Source organism: Planococcus citri, chromosome 1 (assembly GCF_950023065.1).
Source record: "Planococcus citri chromosome 1, ihPlaCitr1.1, whole genome shotgun sequence".
NCBI lineage: Eukaryota > Metazoa > Arthropoda > Insecta > Hemiptera > Pseudococcidae > Planococcus > Planococcus citri.
The window spans coordinates 59,715,699-59,736,898 of record NC_088677.1 but is presented as its reverse complement, the minus strand read 5'-3'; the positions used below and the strand labels follow the sequence as shown (position 1 = coordinate 59,736,898).

At 36.8% G+C, this 21,200-nt stretch overlaps 1 protein-coding gene across 2 annotated transcripts in view; it reads left to right on the top strand.

Moving 5' to 3' along the window:
* LOC135833142 (seipin-like) overlaps positions 1-21,200 on the top strand; it is a 213,346-nt gene that overhangs the window by 96,280 nt on the left and 95,866 nt on the right. The window contains exon 7 of one of the 2 annotated variants that reach the window (XM_065346797.1): positions 14,246-14,288. The exons of the other annotated variant lie outside the window; for it this stretch is intronic. The gene's annotated coding sequence lies outside the window, so the exon portion shown is untranslated. The remainder of the gene's footprint in view (positions 1-14,245; positions 14,289-21,200) is intronic. 2 annotated transcript variants of the gene reach the window in all.

Here is a 21,200-nt window from a genome sequence, read left to right as displayed (position 1 = left end):
TTTCGTTATGCAGGTTTTGTTTTTACTTGGTGTGTTTTTTTTCTTATTATTTTCATTTTTACTATCTTCTTACCTAAGCAACGAAAATTTTCAGCACCTGTACCTGTAGGTGCTTGTACCATACGTATAGGTTACCAAAATAAAGAATCTCAGAATCTTGCCATGTAGCTGCATTATGATGTACCCGTCGACCAAATGTTGCGTGTAATTGGTTACCTAATACGTATTACCTACCTGTGCAATGTGCACGAATCATTTGCCAAAATCTGGTCTACCTTTATAGTAATTCATTTCAGAGAGACCAGTCTACTCGCATATTTGTGAATTCGAATCAAGGTCGACGATTTCTTTCTTTCTTTTTTTGCTTTTAATAGGGAAATATCAGAAATTCACTCATATACCGAGTGATTGTTTTTACTGGTTTTTTCCCCTAACCCGAGACTGGACAGAAATTACTTACCTGTATTTGTTCGTCAGACGTGGAGAAAACACGCACAGGAGAGTAATTTACAATTAACTAAACGCTTATTAAATATCGAACTCGTGTATTGGGGAGATGATTGTGTGTACTCAGTGCAACCCTTTTTAGTGTTATTCTGCACGCGATAAACCTGTTAATAGTTTTCCCCTTCTGTGTTTTTTTCAATTATTAATCATCGTTGTGTACCTTTTGACGTTTAAATTTGTCCATTCGGTTCTTGTAGTGGTGGTCCATTGAAGAATAAAAGACCAAGAGAGGGGGGTTGAAATGTCGTGTCGTGACTTTGTGGCTGAGTTTAGGGCTAGAAATTGAGTTCATCTTTGAAGATGAGGGTAATGCGATTCATTAATTCATTATGTACAAATAATGGGTTCTTGGGTAATTATTTTGGAGGGGGATGTCCCTTTGGAATTTGGACTGAAAGTTGGTACTTTTTAGTGAGTTTAAATGCTGTCTATTATGGGTGACTCTTGGTGATTTGTTTAATTTTGTCACTGTTTTGATCGCATGGTGTCACCGGCCAAAAAAAAGTACAGATTTCGAAAATGGGCTTGAAAAGTGCGAAAAAACAATTTTTTTTCTGTATAAAGGACGATTAAAATTAGAATAAATGAAAAAAAATGGATTTTTGCCCTCATAAATCGTAAATTTTCAAAAGCTTGTGCCCTCGTTTTCTCGTCTGTTTTTGAATTGAATCTTCAAAGATCAAATGAGAAGGCACGAATAAAAGAAAAGTTCTTGTGACTGGTATTTTTTTCATTGAAAATTTTTTATATACGTGGGGGGAGGGGGTGAATCGAAGTAAATGCCTATGTGCGAAACCTTTTTTTAATAGATAATCGAAAAAGTAATTGATCATCTTACAATTACTAAACTCATTCATGTCCATTCATGATTGTCTTCATTCAAGTACTTCAACGATGACATGGAATGGAAATTTCTCCGGTCAACTGGCAGGTATCTATACTGTTTTTTCTTTGCCTTGAACGAAGACATCTTGTTCATTTTTTAGATATAAGTCTTTCGCTCTTTGGCATAATGCGAATGTTGGTCTAGGAGTGAAATTTGTATCTGGTCTTTTACGAAAATTATTGCTGTCCATGTTTTGAGTGCGTCCTCTTCTACTTATGTGCGGGGTAAATTGGTTTTGAAGGACCACTTTCCTTTGCAAACAATTATACGTCCGTTTAAAAATGAGTGGCTAAAAAGTCAGTATGCTGATTTTAACATTTCCAAAAGTTTTAGTTTTTTGTAAAAGAAAAATAAAATCAAAAACTGAGCATCCTAGAAAAAAACTAATGACATTATGTCGATTGAAAATTCAATTCTCTACAATTTGGGTCAGGTGTAATTTTTTTTTTAGGACGCTTCGTTTCGCCTCCAGATAGAATTTTTTTGAAATGAACTTTTGAAAAATTATTTGCAAATTGAGTTTCATGAAAATTGATTTGGAGGCGAAACAAAGCGTCCTACAGAAAAATTAAACCTGACCAAAATTTTTGAAAACTGAATTTTCAATCGACATTACTTATGTCGTGATTTTTTGATTTTTTCTTCAAAAAACCGTAACTTTTTGAAATGTGAAAATTGGAATACTGACCTTTTTAGCCACTAAAACGAATTATCGAACACCTGTAATACAAAAAAATTAAACCCAGTGCTGATGGAGGTTATTAAAATTATTTAATTTGTGATACAATGAGAAGTAGAATTGTTTGACCGTAGATAAAATGTGCAGGTATTCAAATAAATTGAAGCAAAATATAAAAATTGAGTAAGTACATACATAATGTAAAATGTACCAGAGTGAAGTTGAAGGGAAACTTCTTATCATTTGAATGAGTACATCTGTATTTTTATTTTTTTATTTTCTAAATTCTGTTGCAATATTACAGCCACATTGATCCTGTTTTTGAATTTTATGGGGAAAATTGAAATAGATGTGCGGGGCGGCGATTTCGTTCGATTATAAATAATTTCATGTAAGCATGTTAGATTTCTAAAGAATTGAAATTCGAACCCCGACTGCCAAAAAATCAAAAACTTTCTTGCAATCGTGACAAATTGCTCTCGTGCCATTTTCGTTGTTAAGTCTATGTACTCGTGCTGTGAAGTCAATCGAAAATTCAAAACCAAATACAGTGAACAATTCGGCGTTTGTATCAGGCTACCTCTCGCACTACGCACACTTAATTATATGCTACCTATAGTTACAAGATATAATATTCTCTTCACACTAAAATTATTATTCTCAAATTACCATTTGATTTTTCGAAGAAATACTCGATTCGAAGGCATTTATTACCGCAGCAGCTGACGTGATGTAGTTGAATGAGATGAATAATCATACGAGTATAACCAATTCAACCATCCTACTTTATTTCTCCCTACGTATTTCATTGATGAAGTATTGTCGATTGGGTAGACCTGCTCGTAGATCTCGAAACAGTGTAACTGCATCTTCACAGGACTCTTTCATGTTCGAAATCTTACTTTTCAAGACGTGAAATAATAATCAATAATTTTTTTGAGAAAAACCGGAAGCGAAATTATACCGCACTAGGGTCGTACTATTTCCGAACATCGCTGGTCGCAATCAACTGCCCAACAAAGTCATCAATCGCTGCTGCGAAATCTTGGACGGAAATTGCTGTCTTCAAAACAGAGACGACAAACCTACTGTACTGCTACCGCATTATCGTTACACCTAAACGTAAAACCATTATACGGTTCAGTCTACCTGTTAATTTACCAAATTCCGGGTAATTTATAAACATAGTATCGTAACTGGAAGAATGCATTAAAGTAGCCGCATTCTCATTGTTGCCATTACTTCCACGCGCACCTTTCCTTCATCTGCTCTACAGAAGCTATAGGAAATTAAAAGGGTTTCCTCTATTCATTATACACATACAATGAACAATGAAACGCCAAACCATCTTATGTTTGTAGTTAGTTTAGTACTCGATGATTAACATAGAAATTTGCACCCTCCTATAAGATGATCATAAAAACCAATCCCCTATTTTTCCACATCTTCGTTGTAGTAAGATCAGAGAGAAAGAAAAAAGCTGCCTGAAATACGACGAATCTGTCCCAAGACACAGCATTGTAGATACCTACTACTTGAGTATACTTTTCTTATTAACTCGACGACTTCGGTACCGAGCCGCGCATCGTCCTCATATAGACGATCGCATTTCGAGGGTGTATTTTAAGCCAGGACCCGCGCTAAAGGGCTTTTTCTTCGCTAAAAACACACCGTACACAAATAATTAACGCCAAAGCTCCGGCTACGGGGGTTCTCATCCCTTATACTACAATTAATAGGTTATACTCTAGACCGAAAATCGAGCAGGGAGGCAGGAAAAATACGCCATATTAACCCCTTATTAATAGTACAGCACAACACACGGTCGAATATTAATTTAAGGGTGAAAAATACGCACTACGTACCAAGAGGCGACGACAACTACGAAATATTCGTCGTTGTCGTCAACACCACATGTACCCGGAACCTGTACACGTACAGTAGGACGAAATATTAGTTGTAGTTTTTGGTTTTGGTTCGCGATGTACAGGGTGTCCAAGGAGTCGAGTCGTGGTTTCTCGAGTGTTGATTCGCTTTTTTTTTTCAACTGTGTTTAAGGGATTGCTCGATCAACTAGAATCAACTAGAGAGATGGGGAAGGATCAAACGTACCCAATGATACAAATTCATCTTATCTCATTTCTATTGAAATTCCAGCTGTAAGTATATGGTTTTCGATGATTAGATGGCAAAAATCCTCTTGCAATCAGCATGATTTGGCTTGCGCAATTGCACACCTGAGACAATTTATCTCCAGAGAAAATTCCTCTCGCGAGAAAATTTTTCATGTAAGATAATTAATCTTGTGTGCAAATATCTCGTGTGAAAATTCATCTCCTGAGACAATTTCATGACAATTCAAGAAAACAAATACCTATGAAATTTGAAATAAAAATAAAAACCGAGATGTCAAAACTTTTTCAAAAGTAATATTAAAATAAAATTCTGATAGTAAACTGATATTTTACAAGTAAAGTATTAAAATTGCACAGTTGATTGATCGATATTCATGTGTAATCTGGTTGTACACAAAAAATTAGGAGTTACCATTGTCATTGGAAGGGGAAAGCATAGTACTTGATGGGTAATGTTATGAGCAACTCTTCTCAGGTACTCCATGAGATCCTCATCTTTTGTTTCCGGGAATTTTGAAACAAAATTTTGCAATTTGAGGGTGGCACCTCGATAAACTTGTTTTTTCTGTGGAGGTTCACTAGCAATCGTTTGCTCATACCGAGCCTCAGTTATACACTGCACCTTTTTTATTTCATGTCATTATGAATGAAAGTTTGATAATGAAATGGTGCATGTTTTCTACATTATGATGGATTTCCTTACGAAATAAATTTTCACACGAAATCAATTTTCTCAAGATGAATTTTCTATGGAGATAAATTGTCTGAGGTGTGCAATTGCGAACGATACATTGTCCGGATACTAATCAGCATTCCATATATCTACATAAATGGACGATTCCTTATTGAGCAGATTTTGATCATTTGAGCCTTTTGATCAAAATTATCTCAGAGATGGTTCATTTGAGCTCATACCTAAGTGATGAATTTCATTTCAATTTTATTTTTTGAAAAAATTCCAAATCTAGAACTTTGCTGTGGGCTTTACAAAGGCTTAAAACCACTGCAAAATCATCTCTGAAGGGTCAAAAATGAGATGTACACCGAATTAGCAAGGTGATGATCATTGTGAAGTTCATTTACACAATCTGTAACTTGAAAATTAAGTGCAGCTGCTGAAACTTGGTCCCATATTTTCAAAATATTTCTTTGTCGGTTCAAATCCAAATTTTGTTCCGATAATTACCTATTTGATTATTTAAAAAAAAAAATGATGATAATAAAAATGAATAAATCATGCTATGTGAACGAGATAAGCTTAAATTTTGTTTGCATCTTATTTCCGACCTCTCGAGTCAATTAATGATGGTTTCAAACCGTTCTGGAGCCTCCAGCGAATTTTGATGGTGAATTTGAAAAACTAACGAGTAATGAAAAATTGAAGTACGTAGGCGCTTAATTTTCAAAAATTGAATTTCTCAAGTGTATTTCTATCAAATGTTTCAATTTTACAGACTTTTCTCCTCCTCCTACCGCCTTCTCAGGGAAACGAATTTTGATTTTTTTTTTCATTTTCTCCCCAACTGGTCAAACGTAATCATCGCACTCGAACTCATATAGCATGCGTTCCCAACGGTCCAGTTAAGTCTAAGGTTGTTGTTTAAAGCAAGTGGTAAACGATCGAAGCAACAAAGAGCGCTATCAGGTGGTAAATGATAATCAAAGCAAAAGTAATAAAATATTGATGATGATTTTCTCCCCAAATTTGGATTTTAAACAATTTTCAAATGAATTTCAGCACCTGAAACTTTGGGTGGTTGAGTATTTTCGGAGTCCTCAAAATTTGTTGTCAAGGTTGGGAGACTAAATTGACCAGTGACCACTTACAGGTGAGAAAATGTGAAAAATCAATGCGTACTCTGCGTCTAGAATGTCGAGAGATACGTATTTTGATTGCATTTTCAGGCCTAGGGGCAATCCAATTGGGTTGAAATTGTTTCATTGCCATGTTTAGATTGAGGGAATAAAATTAGGTACTCCGATTGTTAGGTACCCTTTTCGCGATAGTTCAGTCTGAAATCTAACATATTTCATGAAAAATATGATCAAAAAATCAAATTTCAATAAATTGTGCGAAATATTAATTTCAAAAAAGTGTCTTTTAGAGCAGCTCATCTCGCTGAATACGAATCCACGAAGTTTTGTTTTTCAAGTGGTACCTGGTTGTATCCAAATTCCAAACCAGAAGTATTGATCACAGCTTGTCGGACACCCTGTACATATTTGTATGTTTATCGAAGTACGTTAAATCCAATAACCTGAACCAGTATTAACGCCTAAATAAAATTTATAACGAATACTTGACGTTATAAAAGTTCATATAAGCGTAGGTACGAGTACAAGTGGTAAAAATACCAACACCACCGCATCGACCAAAAGAGTTTTCCAACCACCCTCCTCCTTCTTGTCCTAGCCACCTCGTTCTTTCCTTCCTGCGATGGTTTAGGTCGGCGACGACGACGAAATGAAACCTACATACGTAAATCAGCCCACCCTTATGGAATTTATCGCCCTATTAAACCAATCGCATAACGCCAATCCAAACGGTAAATTTTGATTTCCCGTTAATTACCCAGCGGTCGGCTGCGTATACAGTTCGGGTTCGTGTTAAACGAATAACTACTACAAGTACCTGCTAAATGGACGTCGATGCTCGACCAGGACGGATACGCCATCAATCATTGGACAATACGGTATAGGTATTAGGTACGTCGTGCTTGCGATTCCGGAATCTGGCGAATGCTTTGTTGAGCTCTATGTCGACAATTCAGTCGATGCTGTCGCCATTGCGAACTTATATTGAGAGACCACTCTTCGTGCGTTTAAATTAACCTCGTGATGGTTGTGTGAGTAATTTATTTTCGTATGGGAGCCGTTCTCTCTTGCTCACTTTTGTTTAGCTGTGCTTTTTAGTCGTTGTGGTGTTCAGTGCTTGAATACTATGTAAAGGTGGAGGACGAAAGGTCACTTACTATACCTACCCGTGTACTTGAAATTGCTAAAGGTGTGTATACGAGTTATCAACATAAGAGTGGATGACAAATTTCCTCTATCGACTTGTCTTACGAGGCTGAAATTTTAATCAGCGATGTTGAACAGGTTGAAACGACGCTCCGATTTTTTTTCAGACCCAAAATTCGAAATTGGTCCCCTCAGATCCCAACATTTTAAGGCCCTTAAAACTGTTTGTGGAGGCTGCCACTCGAAAAGGCTGCTTTCTATGTCCTAACAAAGGGCTCCTCCAATTTGTAGAATTTATCATTCATTTTTCGCAGTTTTGATTTTCCAAAATCTTGGAAAAATAGTCTCTCAAAGTCTAGCTCTTTTTTTTCTTTTTTTTTTTGCAAAGAGCGAAAAGTCGAAATTTGATCTGCGGCATGTAAAGAGCTGAAATCGTTACCACCGCTTCCTGGGGGCTTGAAAAAAAAATGCTTTAATTTTTTCGGTCACAAATTCCAAAATCTACCCCCTCCCCCTTGTGAAAAAATCGAAAATCAAGGTTAAATAAGTATTGCACTTAGCACGTTTATATAACAAAAAACCAAAATTACCGTAGAAAAACACTTCAACACAGTAGCTTCCTTTTATTACATAGGTATTACAATAACAAAAAAAATTACCATAAAATAAAATATGAAAATTATTAATTACTCAGGTACCTAGACCTACAAACTTACAAAAATTAAGAAATAGCCGCATATAAGTAGGTACATAATTATTAGGGAGTTAATGTTATTATAAAGTGTCAGTATTGGGCGTAGAGTTGTATTCTCAGTAATCGAAAAACTTCTAAATTGGTATTTTGACTAGTCACCGATCAAAAACAAGGGAAAATTGTTAGTTATTACGTGCAAGGTACTGTGTACCTATCTATTCGTACCTATTCATGTACGTATTCTCGTATGTGTTATCTTTATCTTGTTGAAATATATTTTACTCGTTTGTTGGCCATGCCACGGTGTGGTTCTATTCTTCTTTCTCTCGTACGTATATATCTACGTTGGTCTCTCTCTCGCATATTCTAACATGGTAGCGAGCGTTAACTTGTTTTAAAGTGCAACTTTTTGAACTTTTCGCGGTTTTGGCGAGTATTTTGTGAATTTTTGCAGTTTTAATATGAGCTTTTTGTAAGTTTGAACTCGTTTTACGCGATTTACGTATTGGTATTACTGTGTGTCGCGATATGTCTCAGTCAAACGACAGATCACCGGTTCCTCTTTTCGATGGCATTGGATATTCTGCCTGGCGTTTTCGTTTGGAGCTGTTTCTTGAGGAAAAAGAGTTGCAAAAATGGCTCACTGAGGCTCCTACTTCGGCGGACGATAAGAAGGCGGACTTAAAGGCGAGAAATTTTATCGTAAGGTTTTTGTCAGATAATCTACTAGAGCTAATTTCGAACGAGTCAACTGCGTTTGGTATGATAACCAGATTAGATGAAGTTTATCAGCAGCAAAATGATGCTCTTCAGATCCTAGCTGTCCATGAGCTAAATATGTTACAATTTTGCCCGGAAAAAGAAACTCCCAACGATTTCGTTGCCAAGTTCAATACGGCTGTAAATAAAATCCGAGATGCTGGTAAACCTATGGACGAAAAGTCAAAGCTCCATAGCTTTATATTAAAGTTACCAGATTCGATGGGCCATATTTCGGATATCGTTGATGTTTTACCAGAGGGAAAATCGAAGTTGTCATATGTCCAATCCAAGTTTATCACGCACGGCGCAAAGTTACTTACCAATGAGCCAAAAGAAAAATCAAGTACACCAGTGTCGTCTATATCTGCGGCCAAATCAGAAGTTGAAGAAAGAGTAGAAGGTGCCGAGGTGTTTAAAGCTCAAAGAGGCAGATCTCATCAATCGAATCACTCTAGTCAATCCGGTAATCGTGTTTGTTATTATTGTCATAAACCTGGTCATTTAAAGAAAGATTGTTGGCAGAGGAGTAATTCTAATCGAGGTAACAATCGGAGGGGTAGAAGTAATAATTATCGTGGTAGAAATTTTGATAATAGTAATAATGGTAGAAATTATGATAATGGTAGAAATAATGATAATAGTAGGAATAATTACGATAATAATGGTGGAAATAATCGTAGAAGGGAACCTAGAACGTTTTTGGTTGAGGTAGGGCCTCATGATGTGTCTAATAATTCTTGTGTCGTAAATTCTAGTTCAACTGGCCAAATGAAATGGCTCTTGGATAGTGGGTGTACGGATCACCTTGTTAATGATAAAAAGTACTTTTCAAAATACATTGAATTAAAAACACCTATCAATGTGAAAATGGGTGACGAATATCCGTTGAGTGCCAAAATGATAGGCACAATTAATGTCGAATTTAGAGTAGGTTCCGAAGTAGTGCCATGCACAGTGAAAAATGTTCTGCTTGTTGAAGAAGTGCCTTATAATCTCCTTAGTTCTGGTAAACTCGATGATGCTGGGTATTTTTGTTTGACTGGTCAAGGAAAAGTGGAAATTACGGATGAGAATGGCGAGATGGTTGCTATTGGTCGGAAATCAGGGAAACTTTACGAAATCGAGTGTGATTATTTTTCTGATTTGGATAGTTGTGTAAATGTTGCGTCTGTGGAAAAAGATAGGAAATTTTGGCATAGAGCACTTGGGCATGTTAATTTCTTTGATTTACGAACTTTGTGTAGGGAGCAAGCTGGTGATGGTCTTCCTGATGAAATTCCTAGCGATTACGTAAACTGTGATATCTGTGACAGAAATAAATTGAAAAAATTGCCTTTTAAAAAAAATTGTAGGTTTCGAGCTCGTCAAGTTATGGAAATTGTTCACACAGATGTCAGTGGTCCTCACAGCACCCTCGGATACTTAGGTCAGAGATATTTCGTTACATTTATAGATGATTTCAGCAAGTATGTTGCTGTGTATACGATTAAGTCGAAAGATGAAGTTTTACAGTGTTTTCAGCATTATTATAATGCTATGTGTACTCTGACTGGAAAGAAAATCAAGTATCTGAGGTGTGATAACGGTAGGGAATATATCAACAAGCATTTCTATTATTTTGCGAAGGAGAAAGGTTTCAAAATTCAGAAGGTACCTCCATATACTCAAGCTTTGAATGGTGTAGCTGAGAGATATAATCAGATTATTATGAATCGATCTATGTGCCTGTTTGATGAGTCAAATTTGGATAGAAAATATTGGCCTGAGGTTGTCAAAACGTCTGTTTATTTGGGTAATCGAATAATGGCAAATTCTCAATTGAGTGTGACTCCTTATGAGATAATACATGGTCGGAGGCCAGATCTCAGCAATGTTGTATTGTATGGTTCGTCTTGTTTTGTCCGTGTACCTGACCAGAAAAGAGTTGATAAATTTTCGAAAAAAGGTGTACAAGGTACAGTTGTTGGGTATGGTGATACTGGGTATAGAGTTTTAATTGCTGGTGAAATTGTAATAAGTCGTCATGTGAAAATAATCGATAGTAGTAAAAGTAGGATCGTCTATCTTGATACTGATGATGAGGAGGAAGAAAGTGTACCTAAATTGTCTGTTTCTGGGGAAAAAACGCCAAAAAAAAGATCAGAGAGTGAGAATTCCGAGCTGAGAAGGTCTCAACGAGAAAAGAGAAAACCAGATTGGTATGGAGAGCCTGTTGCCTATTTCATTGAAGTAGGGGCACCTCAGACCTATTCACAGGCTGTTGGTGATGAAAATTCGGAAAAGTGGCAAGAAGCCATGGAGAGAGAGTTGGAAAATATAGAGAAAAATGAGACTTGGTCGTTGGTTGATTTACCTGAGGGAAAGAAAGCTTTAGGAGTGAAGTGGGTTTACAGTCGTAAGTGGAATGGTAAGTACAAGGCAAGGTTGGTGGTATTGGGATATCAGCAAGAGGAAAACGGAGAAGAGAGTGTGTATTCGCCTGTGGCTAGTATGACAGCAGTGAAAAGTGTACTGGTGCTTGCTCAAATAAATGGCTGGGAAATTGAGCAGTTAGATGTTGATAGTGCATTTCTCAATGGTACTGTAAAAAGTGAAGTTTACGTTGAACAGCCTAAAGGTTTCAAAAAACGAGAAGGAAAAAAAGTGTATAGGCTATGGAAGGCATTGTATGGTCTTAGAGAGAGTCCTAGGTGTTGGTTTCAACATTTAGATGAATATCTCAAGTCATTGGGCTTTCGTAATTTTGAAACGGAAAAATGCGTGTATATTTTGGTAAAGGATGGAAAGGTGGTTTTTCTTGTCATTTTCGTTGATGATTTTCTGGTAACTGGTGATAGTGACGAATTTATTGAATACGTAAAGTCAAAGTTGTGTGCTAAATTCTCGATGAAAGTAATGGGCAAAGTTAAAAATTATCTTGGTATTGAGATAACAAGAGATTCAAATAGTATGAAATTGAGCCAACGTGCATACATCGAAGAGTTGGCAGAAAAGTACAGGGTTAATGGTTCTTTATTTGGTCGTTTCAATACTCCGATGGAAACAGGTTTAAAATTGGTTGCTCAGGTTGATTCGGATTGTGATTTGCCCTATAGAAATCTAATTGGTGCATTATTGTACATCTCTGCAGCAACAAGACCTGACATCGCTTTTTGTACTGCTTATCTTAGTCGAATGCAAGCAGGTTATACCAAAGAGCACTTTGAATACGCTCTACGTGTACTTTCATATCTGTATCATACTCGAGCGTTATCTTTGAATTATTCACGTCGACAAGATGAGGTACTTGATGTCTTTGTAGACTCGGACTTCGCCGGAGATATAGGCGATCGAAAGTCCACCACAGGGTTTGTTATTCGCCTATTTGGGAATCCTATCTCTTGGAAATCGTTGAAGCAGGGAGCAGTGACACGTGCTTCAACTCATGCCGAGTATTACGCACTTGCGGATGCAGTGCAGGAGGTGGTATGGGTCAAGTGGCTGATTAGCGAATTTGGTCTTGGTGATAGGATAGGAAAAATCAAAGTCTACGAAGATAATCTAGGTGCAAGACAACTAGGTAACAATGGTAATTTTACGGGTAAAAGTAAGCATATTGATATTGCTAAGAGATTCGTTGTAGATTACGTTGAAAAAAAGGAAATTGTAATTAGCGAGGTGGCGTCTATTGATAATATCGCTGATACTTTTACGAAACCCTTAGATAAGAATAAATTTGTTAAATTTAGATCCGATTTAGGTGTATATTGAAATATCTTATCTGATGTACTGATTCGTTGATTTGTTACCAATTTATTTATCTCGTTGTAATTTTATCTTGTCGTATGTACCTATTTGTGTAAATTTTATCCCGAATTGTGTTATTATTTTATCATGTTTTAACTGGTTTTAAATTGTTTCAAATATGTTGTAATGTATTATTTTATTGAAGTATTTTAGCATAAAAGTTCATAAGCCACAAACTCGAGGTGGCGTGTTAGTTATTACGTGCAAGGTACTGTGTACCTATCTATTCGTACCTATTCATGTACGTATTCTCGTATGTGTTATCTTTATCTTGTTGAAATATATTTTACTCGTTTGTTGGCCATGCCACGGTGTGGTTCTATTCTTCTTTCTCTCGTACGTATATATCTACGTTGGTCTCTCTCTCGCATATTCTAACAAAAATTATTCGCTGTTTTTTTTTCTCAAGTTTTGAAGGTTCACAGCAGAAAAATCCTAAATATGTACTAACAACTTTTTATTGATATGTTTCGGCTTTTTAGAATTTACTTTAATCTTTTTCGATGAAAAAAACTATCGAAGAGGGGAGTTCTCTCAAAATGAATATGTACTTACTACTTACGTATTTCAAAAATCACAATTTTCGAGAACCTTTAAAGCTGTCGTTGGGATCCTTGAAATTCGACTTCGTTCAATCATTTTTTCGGAAAGTTACGATTCAATTTGTTCCTGATAAGGGAGGTATCCCAACCGACGGAAGTACTTTTGGACCAGACGAATCTGAATTGAAAGAGAAGTTGAACTACATCACTTATCAAGTTTTCAAAAACGAAAATGAATTTTTCGATTTTTGTAGAATTTTTGAAAATAAAATTCGAGCCGAAAATGGAAAAATACAAAATTGATAAGTACAGAAAACTGAAACTTGGTATTTATTCACTCTATTTTCGAGATTAAATTTTTTGGAAATTTCAGATTTTCAAAATCTGCCGGAGGCTCCAGATGCGAGTGGTCGAAAATAGGGTAAATAAATCCGAAATAGTTTTGTATGTCAATTTTTTAAAATCTTGATTTTTAAAAATCCTCCAAAAATTGAAAAGTGCAATTTTTCTTGTGAAAATTTGAGTGATCATGAAGTGTTTTCGCATCTCTTTCAAATATGCTTCGTTCGGTTCAAAAATGCTTGTGTCAGTTGGGAAATTTCCCTTATCAGAAAAAATGGAATCCAAAGGGTCCTGAAAATTGTTGAACAATTGTGAATTTTAAGACCCCAACCACCGCTTCAAAGGTTCTCGAAAATTATGATTTTTAATGGAATGCGTACCTACTTATATTCTGAGAGAATGGTTCCCTCTTGGCTCTTGGATACTTTTTTTCAACAAGAAGAAATTTAATGTATTTATTTTGATTCATTTTTCCAATAACAAGCAATCGTAATGAACTTTTGGATCTCTCCATTTTTTAGAAATAAATTATGACACTTTTCCTGAATATTCGATACTTTTAAAGATTATTCAACATTATTTTCCACAGTTTCATACGCTAATACGTCTCTAGCCAAAAGGCTGTACACGGTGTGGTTAAATAAATTAAAAAAAAAAAAAATGGCTCACTCCGTGCAGTTAGAAAAAATTCTGGTAGGTATGTGTATTTCACGTCTTGAGGTACCCTGTTGCGAAAACACCTGCTTCAAAATGATCGGACCTGTGTATTCCTAAAACTGACGAAATTCGGTTGCTTTCCAAAATGCGAATTCGTCGATGTGATTGCCAAACAGAACTGGGAAAAAATCTCAAATAAGTATTTTTGAAAGTGAAACATTTTTAAATGATGAATTGTATTTTGAAATGATTCAGTGAAGTCTACTAATGTATTGTAATTTCTTTGTTTTACAGGCGAGTACGAATTTTCGCAATTGGAGCTGTAAAATATGTACGAGTAAGTCATTTTATGATATTTTAGTCTATTGAATGATCTCGCATCAAGAGATGCACGTTTCAATTTTTATGCATTTATTTACGTATGTAGATAATTTTGAAAATTATTTGAAACTTTGAAACCAGTTTACATTGCTACCTCTTCGTAAATAAGTCACACTTAAGGTGCAGCATTTCAAAATACACGATGTATGCTATTAAACGACGAACTACTAATACAGTTTCTGGTTTTTTATATTCCTCATTCTTCAATTTATAAGAAAAGAAAGTTCAAGACGGGGAAAAAATGACAATGAATAAATTTAAAACGTGAAAAAAAAATCACGTTCTATATAAAAGTTTGAAAATGACGGTAAAAAAAACTGGTTAAAAGCGCATTTATTTACGTATTTTATGAATGTAACTATGCATCTACCTATTCGTTTGGTGTAAAAGACCCCTGGTAATATATCACCCATTCAGAAGGTTGCTTTGTTACCTAACAAAACCCAAATGAGATCTCATTAGCGCCTTGAAATAATCGCTCGACTATGGGCTAAATAATACGACACTTCACATATATCAACTTTGATTCATTATTTACACATTTTGTAATGTAGACATAGGTTTATGTACTAGTAGTAAAATATCTAGTTTTTCTTGTACATAGACCATGCAGCAGTGCAGTAGCAGTCTTTTAAATTGATATGTGTAAGTACAATGCTCTTAATGAAATCAAGAGCAGTCCTGTGATCTACTAATATGTATGACATCGCTCTCACCTATCTGCAAGGTGGAATAGTTTTTTGAAATTACTTATGTCAAAACTTGATGGAGACTATACTATGATGAAGGAAGAGGGATAGGAGAATGAGGCTTTTCGGAAAACCTTACGTAAAAGCAAGAATGAAAGCGATTTTTATCCCATGTGTACAAATTTTCACGTGCCTATTACGAGTATTTCCATAATATAATTTAAATATTCTAATAAAATTATGACATTAATTTGAAAGCCGTATAATAACTTTCGATTTTAATTTTTTATGACTATATTCATATACGCCAGATTTCCTCCGAATAAGAAATCCATCTAATTGTGTAGGCATCTACAACGATTCACTATCGTTGATTAACTTCAAAGAGCAGTGAAATTTTCAAGGTTACTCGTTGTAACCTCAATAGGGGTCCTATTTAATTTGAATAATTCAAGCATTTAAATATAATTAAGTGTTCATTCATCTTATTCAAAAAAATAGCAACAAAAAAAGCTAGGTAACGCATTGATGTAAATGAAATTTTTTTAGAAATTCCATTTTAAAAAAGAACTATTATATCTACACTTACCTACATATCGATTAATCAGATTAAAATCTTACGTGACTTTTTTGGCAAAAATAATATTTTTTTGTTTGTCTCGAAGAGGATGTACTGCATAGCGAATAACCTCACGCATATGGTGGTATGATGTGTCCATATCAAGTAGATAATATATTTGTTTTCAACTACATCATCATCGTATAAAACAACGAGAAGGTGTAATAAAATTTTGATGTTTTCGTCGAAAATAGATTTAAATCGTCAAAATTAGATTATATTTTGTAGGGTTTATGAGTCTGACTAAGTAAGATAGACATTCGACGAATTATTCGTGACTTGATTTGCCATTGCCGTGAGAGATGCGATACAGACGATTCGTTGTTGGAATTTTATCGCTGTTCGGGTGGGATTTTCGAGGAAAAAAGAGATAGATGAGGATGATGGCATATGGGGACATTTTTTTTTTAGTGAAGTGCCGAAAAATTGTATCCAGGGGGTCGACACGATGTTAACAGGAATCGAGTCAATTAACAGCTCAACACTATGAAGATGTAGGTATCTATGTTGATATACCCGACAATTTACTTGTAGTGCTGATAGCATCTTTGATATTGGAGGAGTCGAACATGTGATTTAAAAAAAACAGTACTTTGGAAAAATGAATGAAGAATAAAAATTTAGAAAAAATGAGAATTACCTACTTACTCCAACGAAGTGTTGGTCATTTGGTTTATAACAATGCGGTGTTTTCTGTATTCTAATGATACCTCTGTGGAGTTTCGAAAAATATGTACATCTCCCTTGATGTTTCAAGTTGACGTGTCGGGCTCAATTTTTTTCTCCAGTGGTGCCAAGAGTGGGCATTATTCGAGAAAATTAAAAAAAGATGCAAAATGGAGAGTAGAGTGAATTTGCTTTTTTTCGCGTTCAAGCTATACGTACAAAAAACTCTGTTTTGTCGAAAAGAAAATTTTCTGCGAAGAAAGTTTCTGTATAATTATTACTGTAAGTACATATTTTGAGGTATTTTTGAAATGGAAGAAGCTAGACCAATTTTTTTTTTAAAAAAAACAACACGTTTTTTTCTCTAACTAAAACAAAAAAGGAAGAAACAGTGTGTTTTTTTTAAAAATGAGTTTAGCCCCTTCAATTTTGAATATGCTTACCTCAAATTTAGAAAATATAGGGTCGACTTGTAAAGTTTTTGAAATTGGTTAATGTTTTGAGTTTTACGGTTTAAAATTTTTCAAAGCTGGAAGTAAAAATTTCATCAAACCATAACAGCAAACTGTACGAAAGTGAAGCCATAGGTATAGACGAAATTCCATAACTCATCATCTGCTTTTTTTCCTTACCAAAAAGAATAATGTGACAGTGAAGACGTTATTGCGTTTATTGATTACCTTAATATGCTTGAAAACTTTTGGGTACAACTATATGGTGTTTACCTTATTCGGTTCCAATTTTGCAAGGTTTTTCAATTCAATGGATTCTCATCTTTCTGATTCAAAAGGTGTGGCGTTCACTTGTAATTTTCTGACAATTTTTTATTACTTTAAATAACGAACATGTGATGTGAATTCATTGAAAATTCATGATTATTGATTAAAAATATACCAATTATCACATTGTCTATCACTGGGGTAGATACATGAATACTTATTCCTGCTATTATAGGAAATAGATGAATACTTACTGTATTATAACCTACTTTGCATTCATTTTCCAGGGGTTGTGCGTCAGCTTTTTTGAGTGATGAATGATATCACTTATTACTCCGGACGAGCAGCATGCTCTTGTCAGGGTTGTTTTACTTCTGGAAAATTGTGAATTCTATTAGACGATACTTAGGCCAGATCTCACTACTAGCTAGCTCCTGCTGCGTTCGGATACTTGATCATGCAGCCTCGCTGTACCCAACCTCCTTCAGGACTACGGGTACTGGGTCCCTTTCATACTCCCACCGGATAAGTCTATGGTCACTTGCTATGAGATCGGGTATGACTTGCCAGTTCTTAATCTTAGTCTCAGCGTTTTCCATACACAGAGTAACATCGATATTTGATCTTCCTGATTCCGAAAAGTAGGTATGTCCATGGTTGACCTGCTCTGTTGACTGCTGTCAGGTCGTTTTGGGCCATGAGCTCAAGCAAGGCTCGGCCCCTCTCATCAGTTACTCCACTATGCCATTTGGATGATTTGGTGTTTGCATCCGTTCCAATTACTACAATGCTTGATGGCTCAGAGACCAGTATGTCCTCTATCTGGCTCAGGTATGGTGCGGTTCGATGTCATGGCTGAATTGCATGTAAACGCTAATTACTAGGACCGAAGTCCCGCCAATTTCTATCTTGGCGCACGCAACGTGTGTGTTTGTGAACTGTTCTAACTTAACAAAGTCAACTCCTTTCTCGCAAACCACGATCGCAGCCATTGGGACCGCGTTATCGACCCTGATAACTTTATGCAACCCAAGCCTACGGACTTTCTCCTGGTAGGAGTAAGGTTCCTGAACTAGCACAACATCTAGTCCGTCCGCATCCAAAATTTGTGTCAATGTGTCACTTGCTGCTTTTGCCTTACGTAGATTTGCCTGTCCAAATTTTAGGACTTCTGGCATTACACCTCGGTGTTCTCTACTACCCTCCGGAGTGCGTGCTCATAGCATGGACACTTCTTATCCATTACTGGGTAGCCTGCCTCGAGCTTAGCAAAGGAGCAGTTTGCACACTTTGGGGGCTCAGTTTTCAACTGGCAATCTTCTTCGGTTTGGCCTACTTGTGCGCAGTGCGAACAAACAGCACGTTCCCATTTGCACTTAGCCTTAGAGTGTCCGAATGCCTGGCAGTTGTAACAACGAGTCACGCTCACGAAGTCATCTACCTTGCACAAACCATAGCCTATGTACAGCTTTCCACCCTTGGCTTTGAGGGCCCTTCGTACAACAGGACTCACCTCTCAGACCCAATGAGTGTACGGTTTGTCTCTCGGACCTGTTTGGAAGACCGGTACAAAGTCTTTCTTAAACTCCCCCAGGGACCCGCCATCTTGAAGATCGTTTTGATTGAAGATGCACTCCGCAATGGAGTCCTTCTCCAACGACCTCTCGATGTTGAGCAGGATTACCCTGGGTTTTCGTTTACGAGTTTTTACAATCTCAAGGTTCAAATCTTTGATCTTCGGGTCCTGACGCAGCTTATCTATGTCGGCTTCAGTAGCGACCTCCACAACTATGGCTGCGGACTTGGTCTTTTTGACCGCTCTAACCTTTATCCCCAACTTGCCTACGTTTATTTCTTTGAGAACTCGGTCCTTGACTTCCTGGCTGGTCTCCGTAGAGTCCTTGGCCAGGGGTCTGATCAAAACTGAGTTCCTTGTCTTGTTGGGTAGTCGCTTGGCTGTTGACGACGACTGGTCCCAGGGATGCAGTTAGATGGTCTGGTACCACACACGATGAATTCGATCCGTATTTCTTATTGTTGTGTCTCACCGATAACTGCGTTTCAAACTTCGCATGTTCTGAATCGCCGGGAAAACAACGATACGTGAATTGTTGACAACTAAATCTGCCTCTGAGTAGGATTTGGCAGGACGTTCCATTTGTTGATCTAGCGAGTTCTCGAGTTCCAGGCATTTGTCTTTATAGAACTCGACCTCCGCGTGCATACCTATGTATTCACTCTCTAGATCTTCGAAGATGTTCATAATTGTGATGGAATCGGATTTGTTGAACTTTTTATTTTCATTTAGCAATAGTTCTAACAGGTCTTTGCGCCGGATGCGCATCGCTGCTTGCCTTTCAGATAGCGGTGGGAGCATTTCGGACAATGACTTCCCTACCGCGTTGATCGTTGCTGATGATGGCGCTGATGACGTCACTATAGCTTCCGTTTGCTGTTGGAGAACCTCCTGAGCGGCTTGAGTTGCTGCGGTTCCTGCTGCCGCCGCCGCACCTGCCGAGGCAGATGTTTGGCGAGTGGCTCTGGGGCCGGTCCCTGGGGGGCCTTGGCCACCCCGGCCTCCTTGACCGCTCATGTCCTTGTTTGGTGTTGTCAAATCCGGTGTTTAGTCTAATTCGGTGAATGTCCAAATAGTAGCGCATCTTTGAGGGTAGCTTGGCCGCAGTAGGGTACTTATATCCTCTCCCGAGCGGTGATACCAACTCAGGGTCGTAAGAATGCCTAACAGTCGTTGCTCGCCCTGGACCACGAGAAGGTGTACCTCGCAAAGTGAGAAAAGGATTATTAACGAAAGGTATTTATAATCGCTTTAGCGCTGGTGCAGCTGGTGTCCCTTAAGACCTAAGGCCGACTTCTACAAGTTATGCAATTTACTTTTCAATAAAACGCTCAACTTGTGCACACTGGAGATATGCCTCCAGGGCATTTCAATATACTCTCCGAGAGGCAGCTTCTCCCCCATATTTGAACTCGCACAACTTAATTTCATCATTTTTGTTCCACTCTACCGCATACCAGTGATTCCATAGATGAGGCTGTTTAGGAAACTACTCATTTTCTGATCCGATGAAATTGAATGTACTTACTGTCTTTCAAATTCAATCCTGTGTGTTTTTCAAGCAAAGATCAAAAATCTCAAGTTATTACGGCACCTACTGCCTACTGCTGACCACAAAATGATAAAACTCTGTATCTGCGTAACTTACTTCAGTGGCGTAAATACTATGGTGGAGGGGTAGTTGGGCATTTCCCTCCCCATCCCAGAAATCCTGCAAAAATTAATTTTTGCCTATAATCACAGTTTTTTCCAAGTTTAAAGAACGTAAAATAGACCTCATTCTATAATAGGATAATAGATTAGTTCTTATTAAAATGCATAAATATATACCTACGAGATACTTTTTTGTAGTTGTTGTAGTTGTGTGATATTTTGTATAGGCTATTTCTACCCCCCCCCCTTCTCCAGAAGGAATGAGTTACACCACTTACTTACTTTATAGTATTTAAACTTTTGATTGAGTAGAACAATCAAACTGGCATAGTAAGCTGGTGCTTATTTTAAAAATACCAAAAAATTGTATTTTACAACTTCAAACAAACCCTTGTTTTAGCAAAGATCAACAATCTCAACTTACTTTTGCGCATATTATCTTCTGTTCATGTAGATGTAGGTTATCAAATTTTTTTTCCCATCATTTTCTTATAGTGCACCTATTTGTGGTACTATGCTGAATAGGTTGTAATGATTCAGCTCGAGAGGGTTTTATTTTATACTTTTAGCGGTAGATACTTTACTCACCTATTTTATTTTGATTGCTGTAAATTTTTTCAATTTGATTCCCAAACAGTGTAAGAAACTTACAAATCAAATCAGTCTTATGTTGATTTGTTTTTTCCTTACATCGAATAGTATGAAAATTTATCCATTTTATTTGACGTAGCGTCATCTTCATCGCATCGTATTATTTTGGACTAATACAAAATACTTGTTTAACAAGATCGTTGAGAATATTGTGTCGACAGATGGAATCATCGCTTATCGATGCTCTATGCTCGGTGCGCGCCTCCCAATGGACATCGGGCACTCGAGTCTCTATAAACCAATTCCATCATTCACGCACGTCCCAGGAAGTGTATTCGCCCTGCCGAATCGAAAT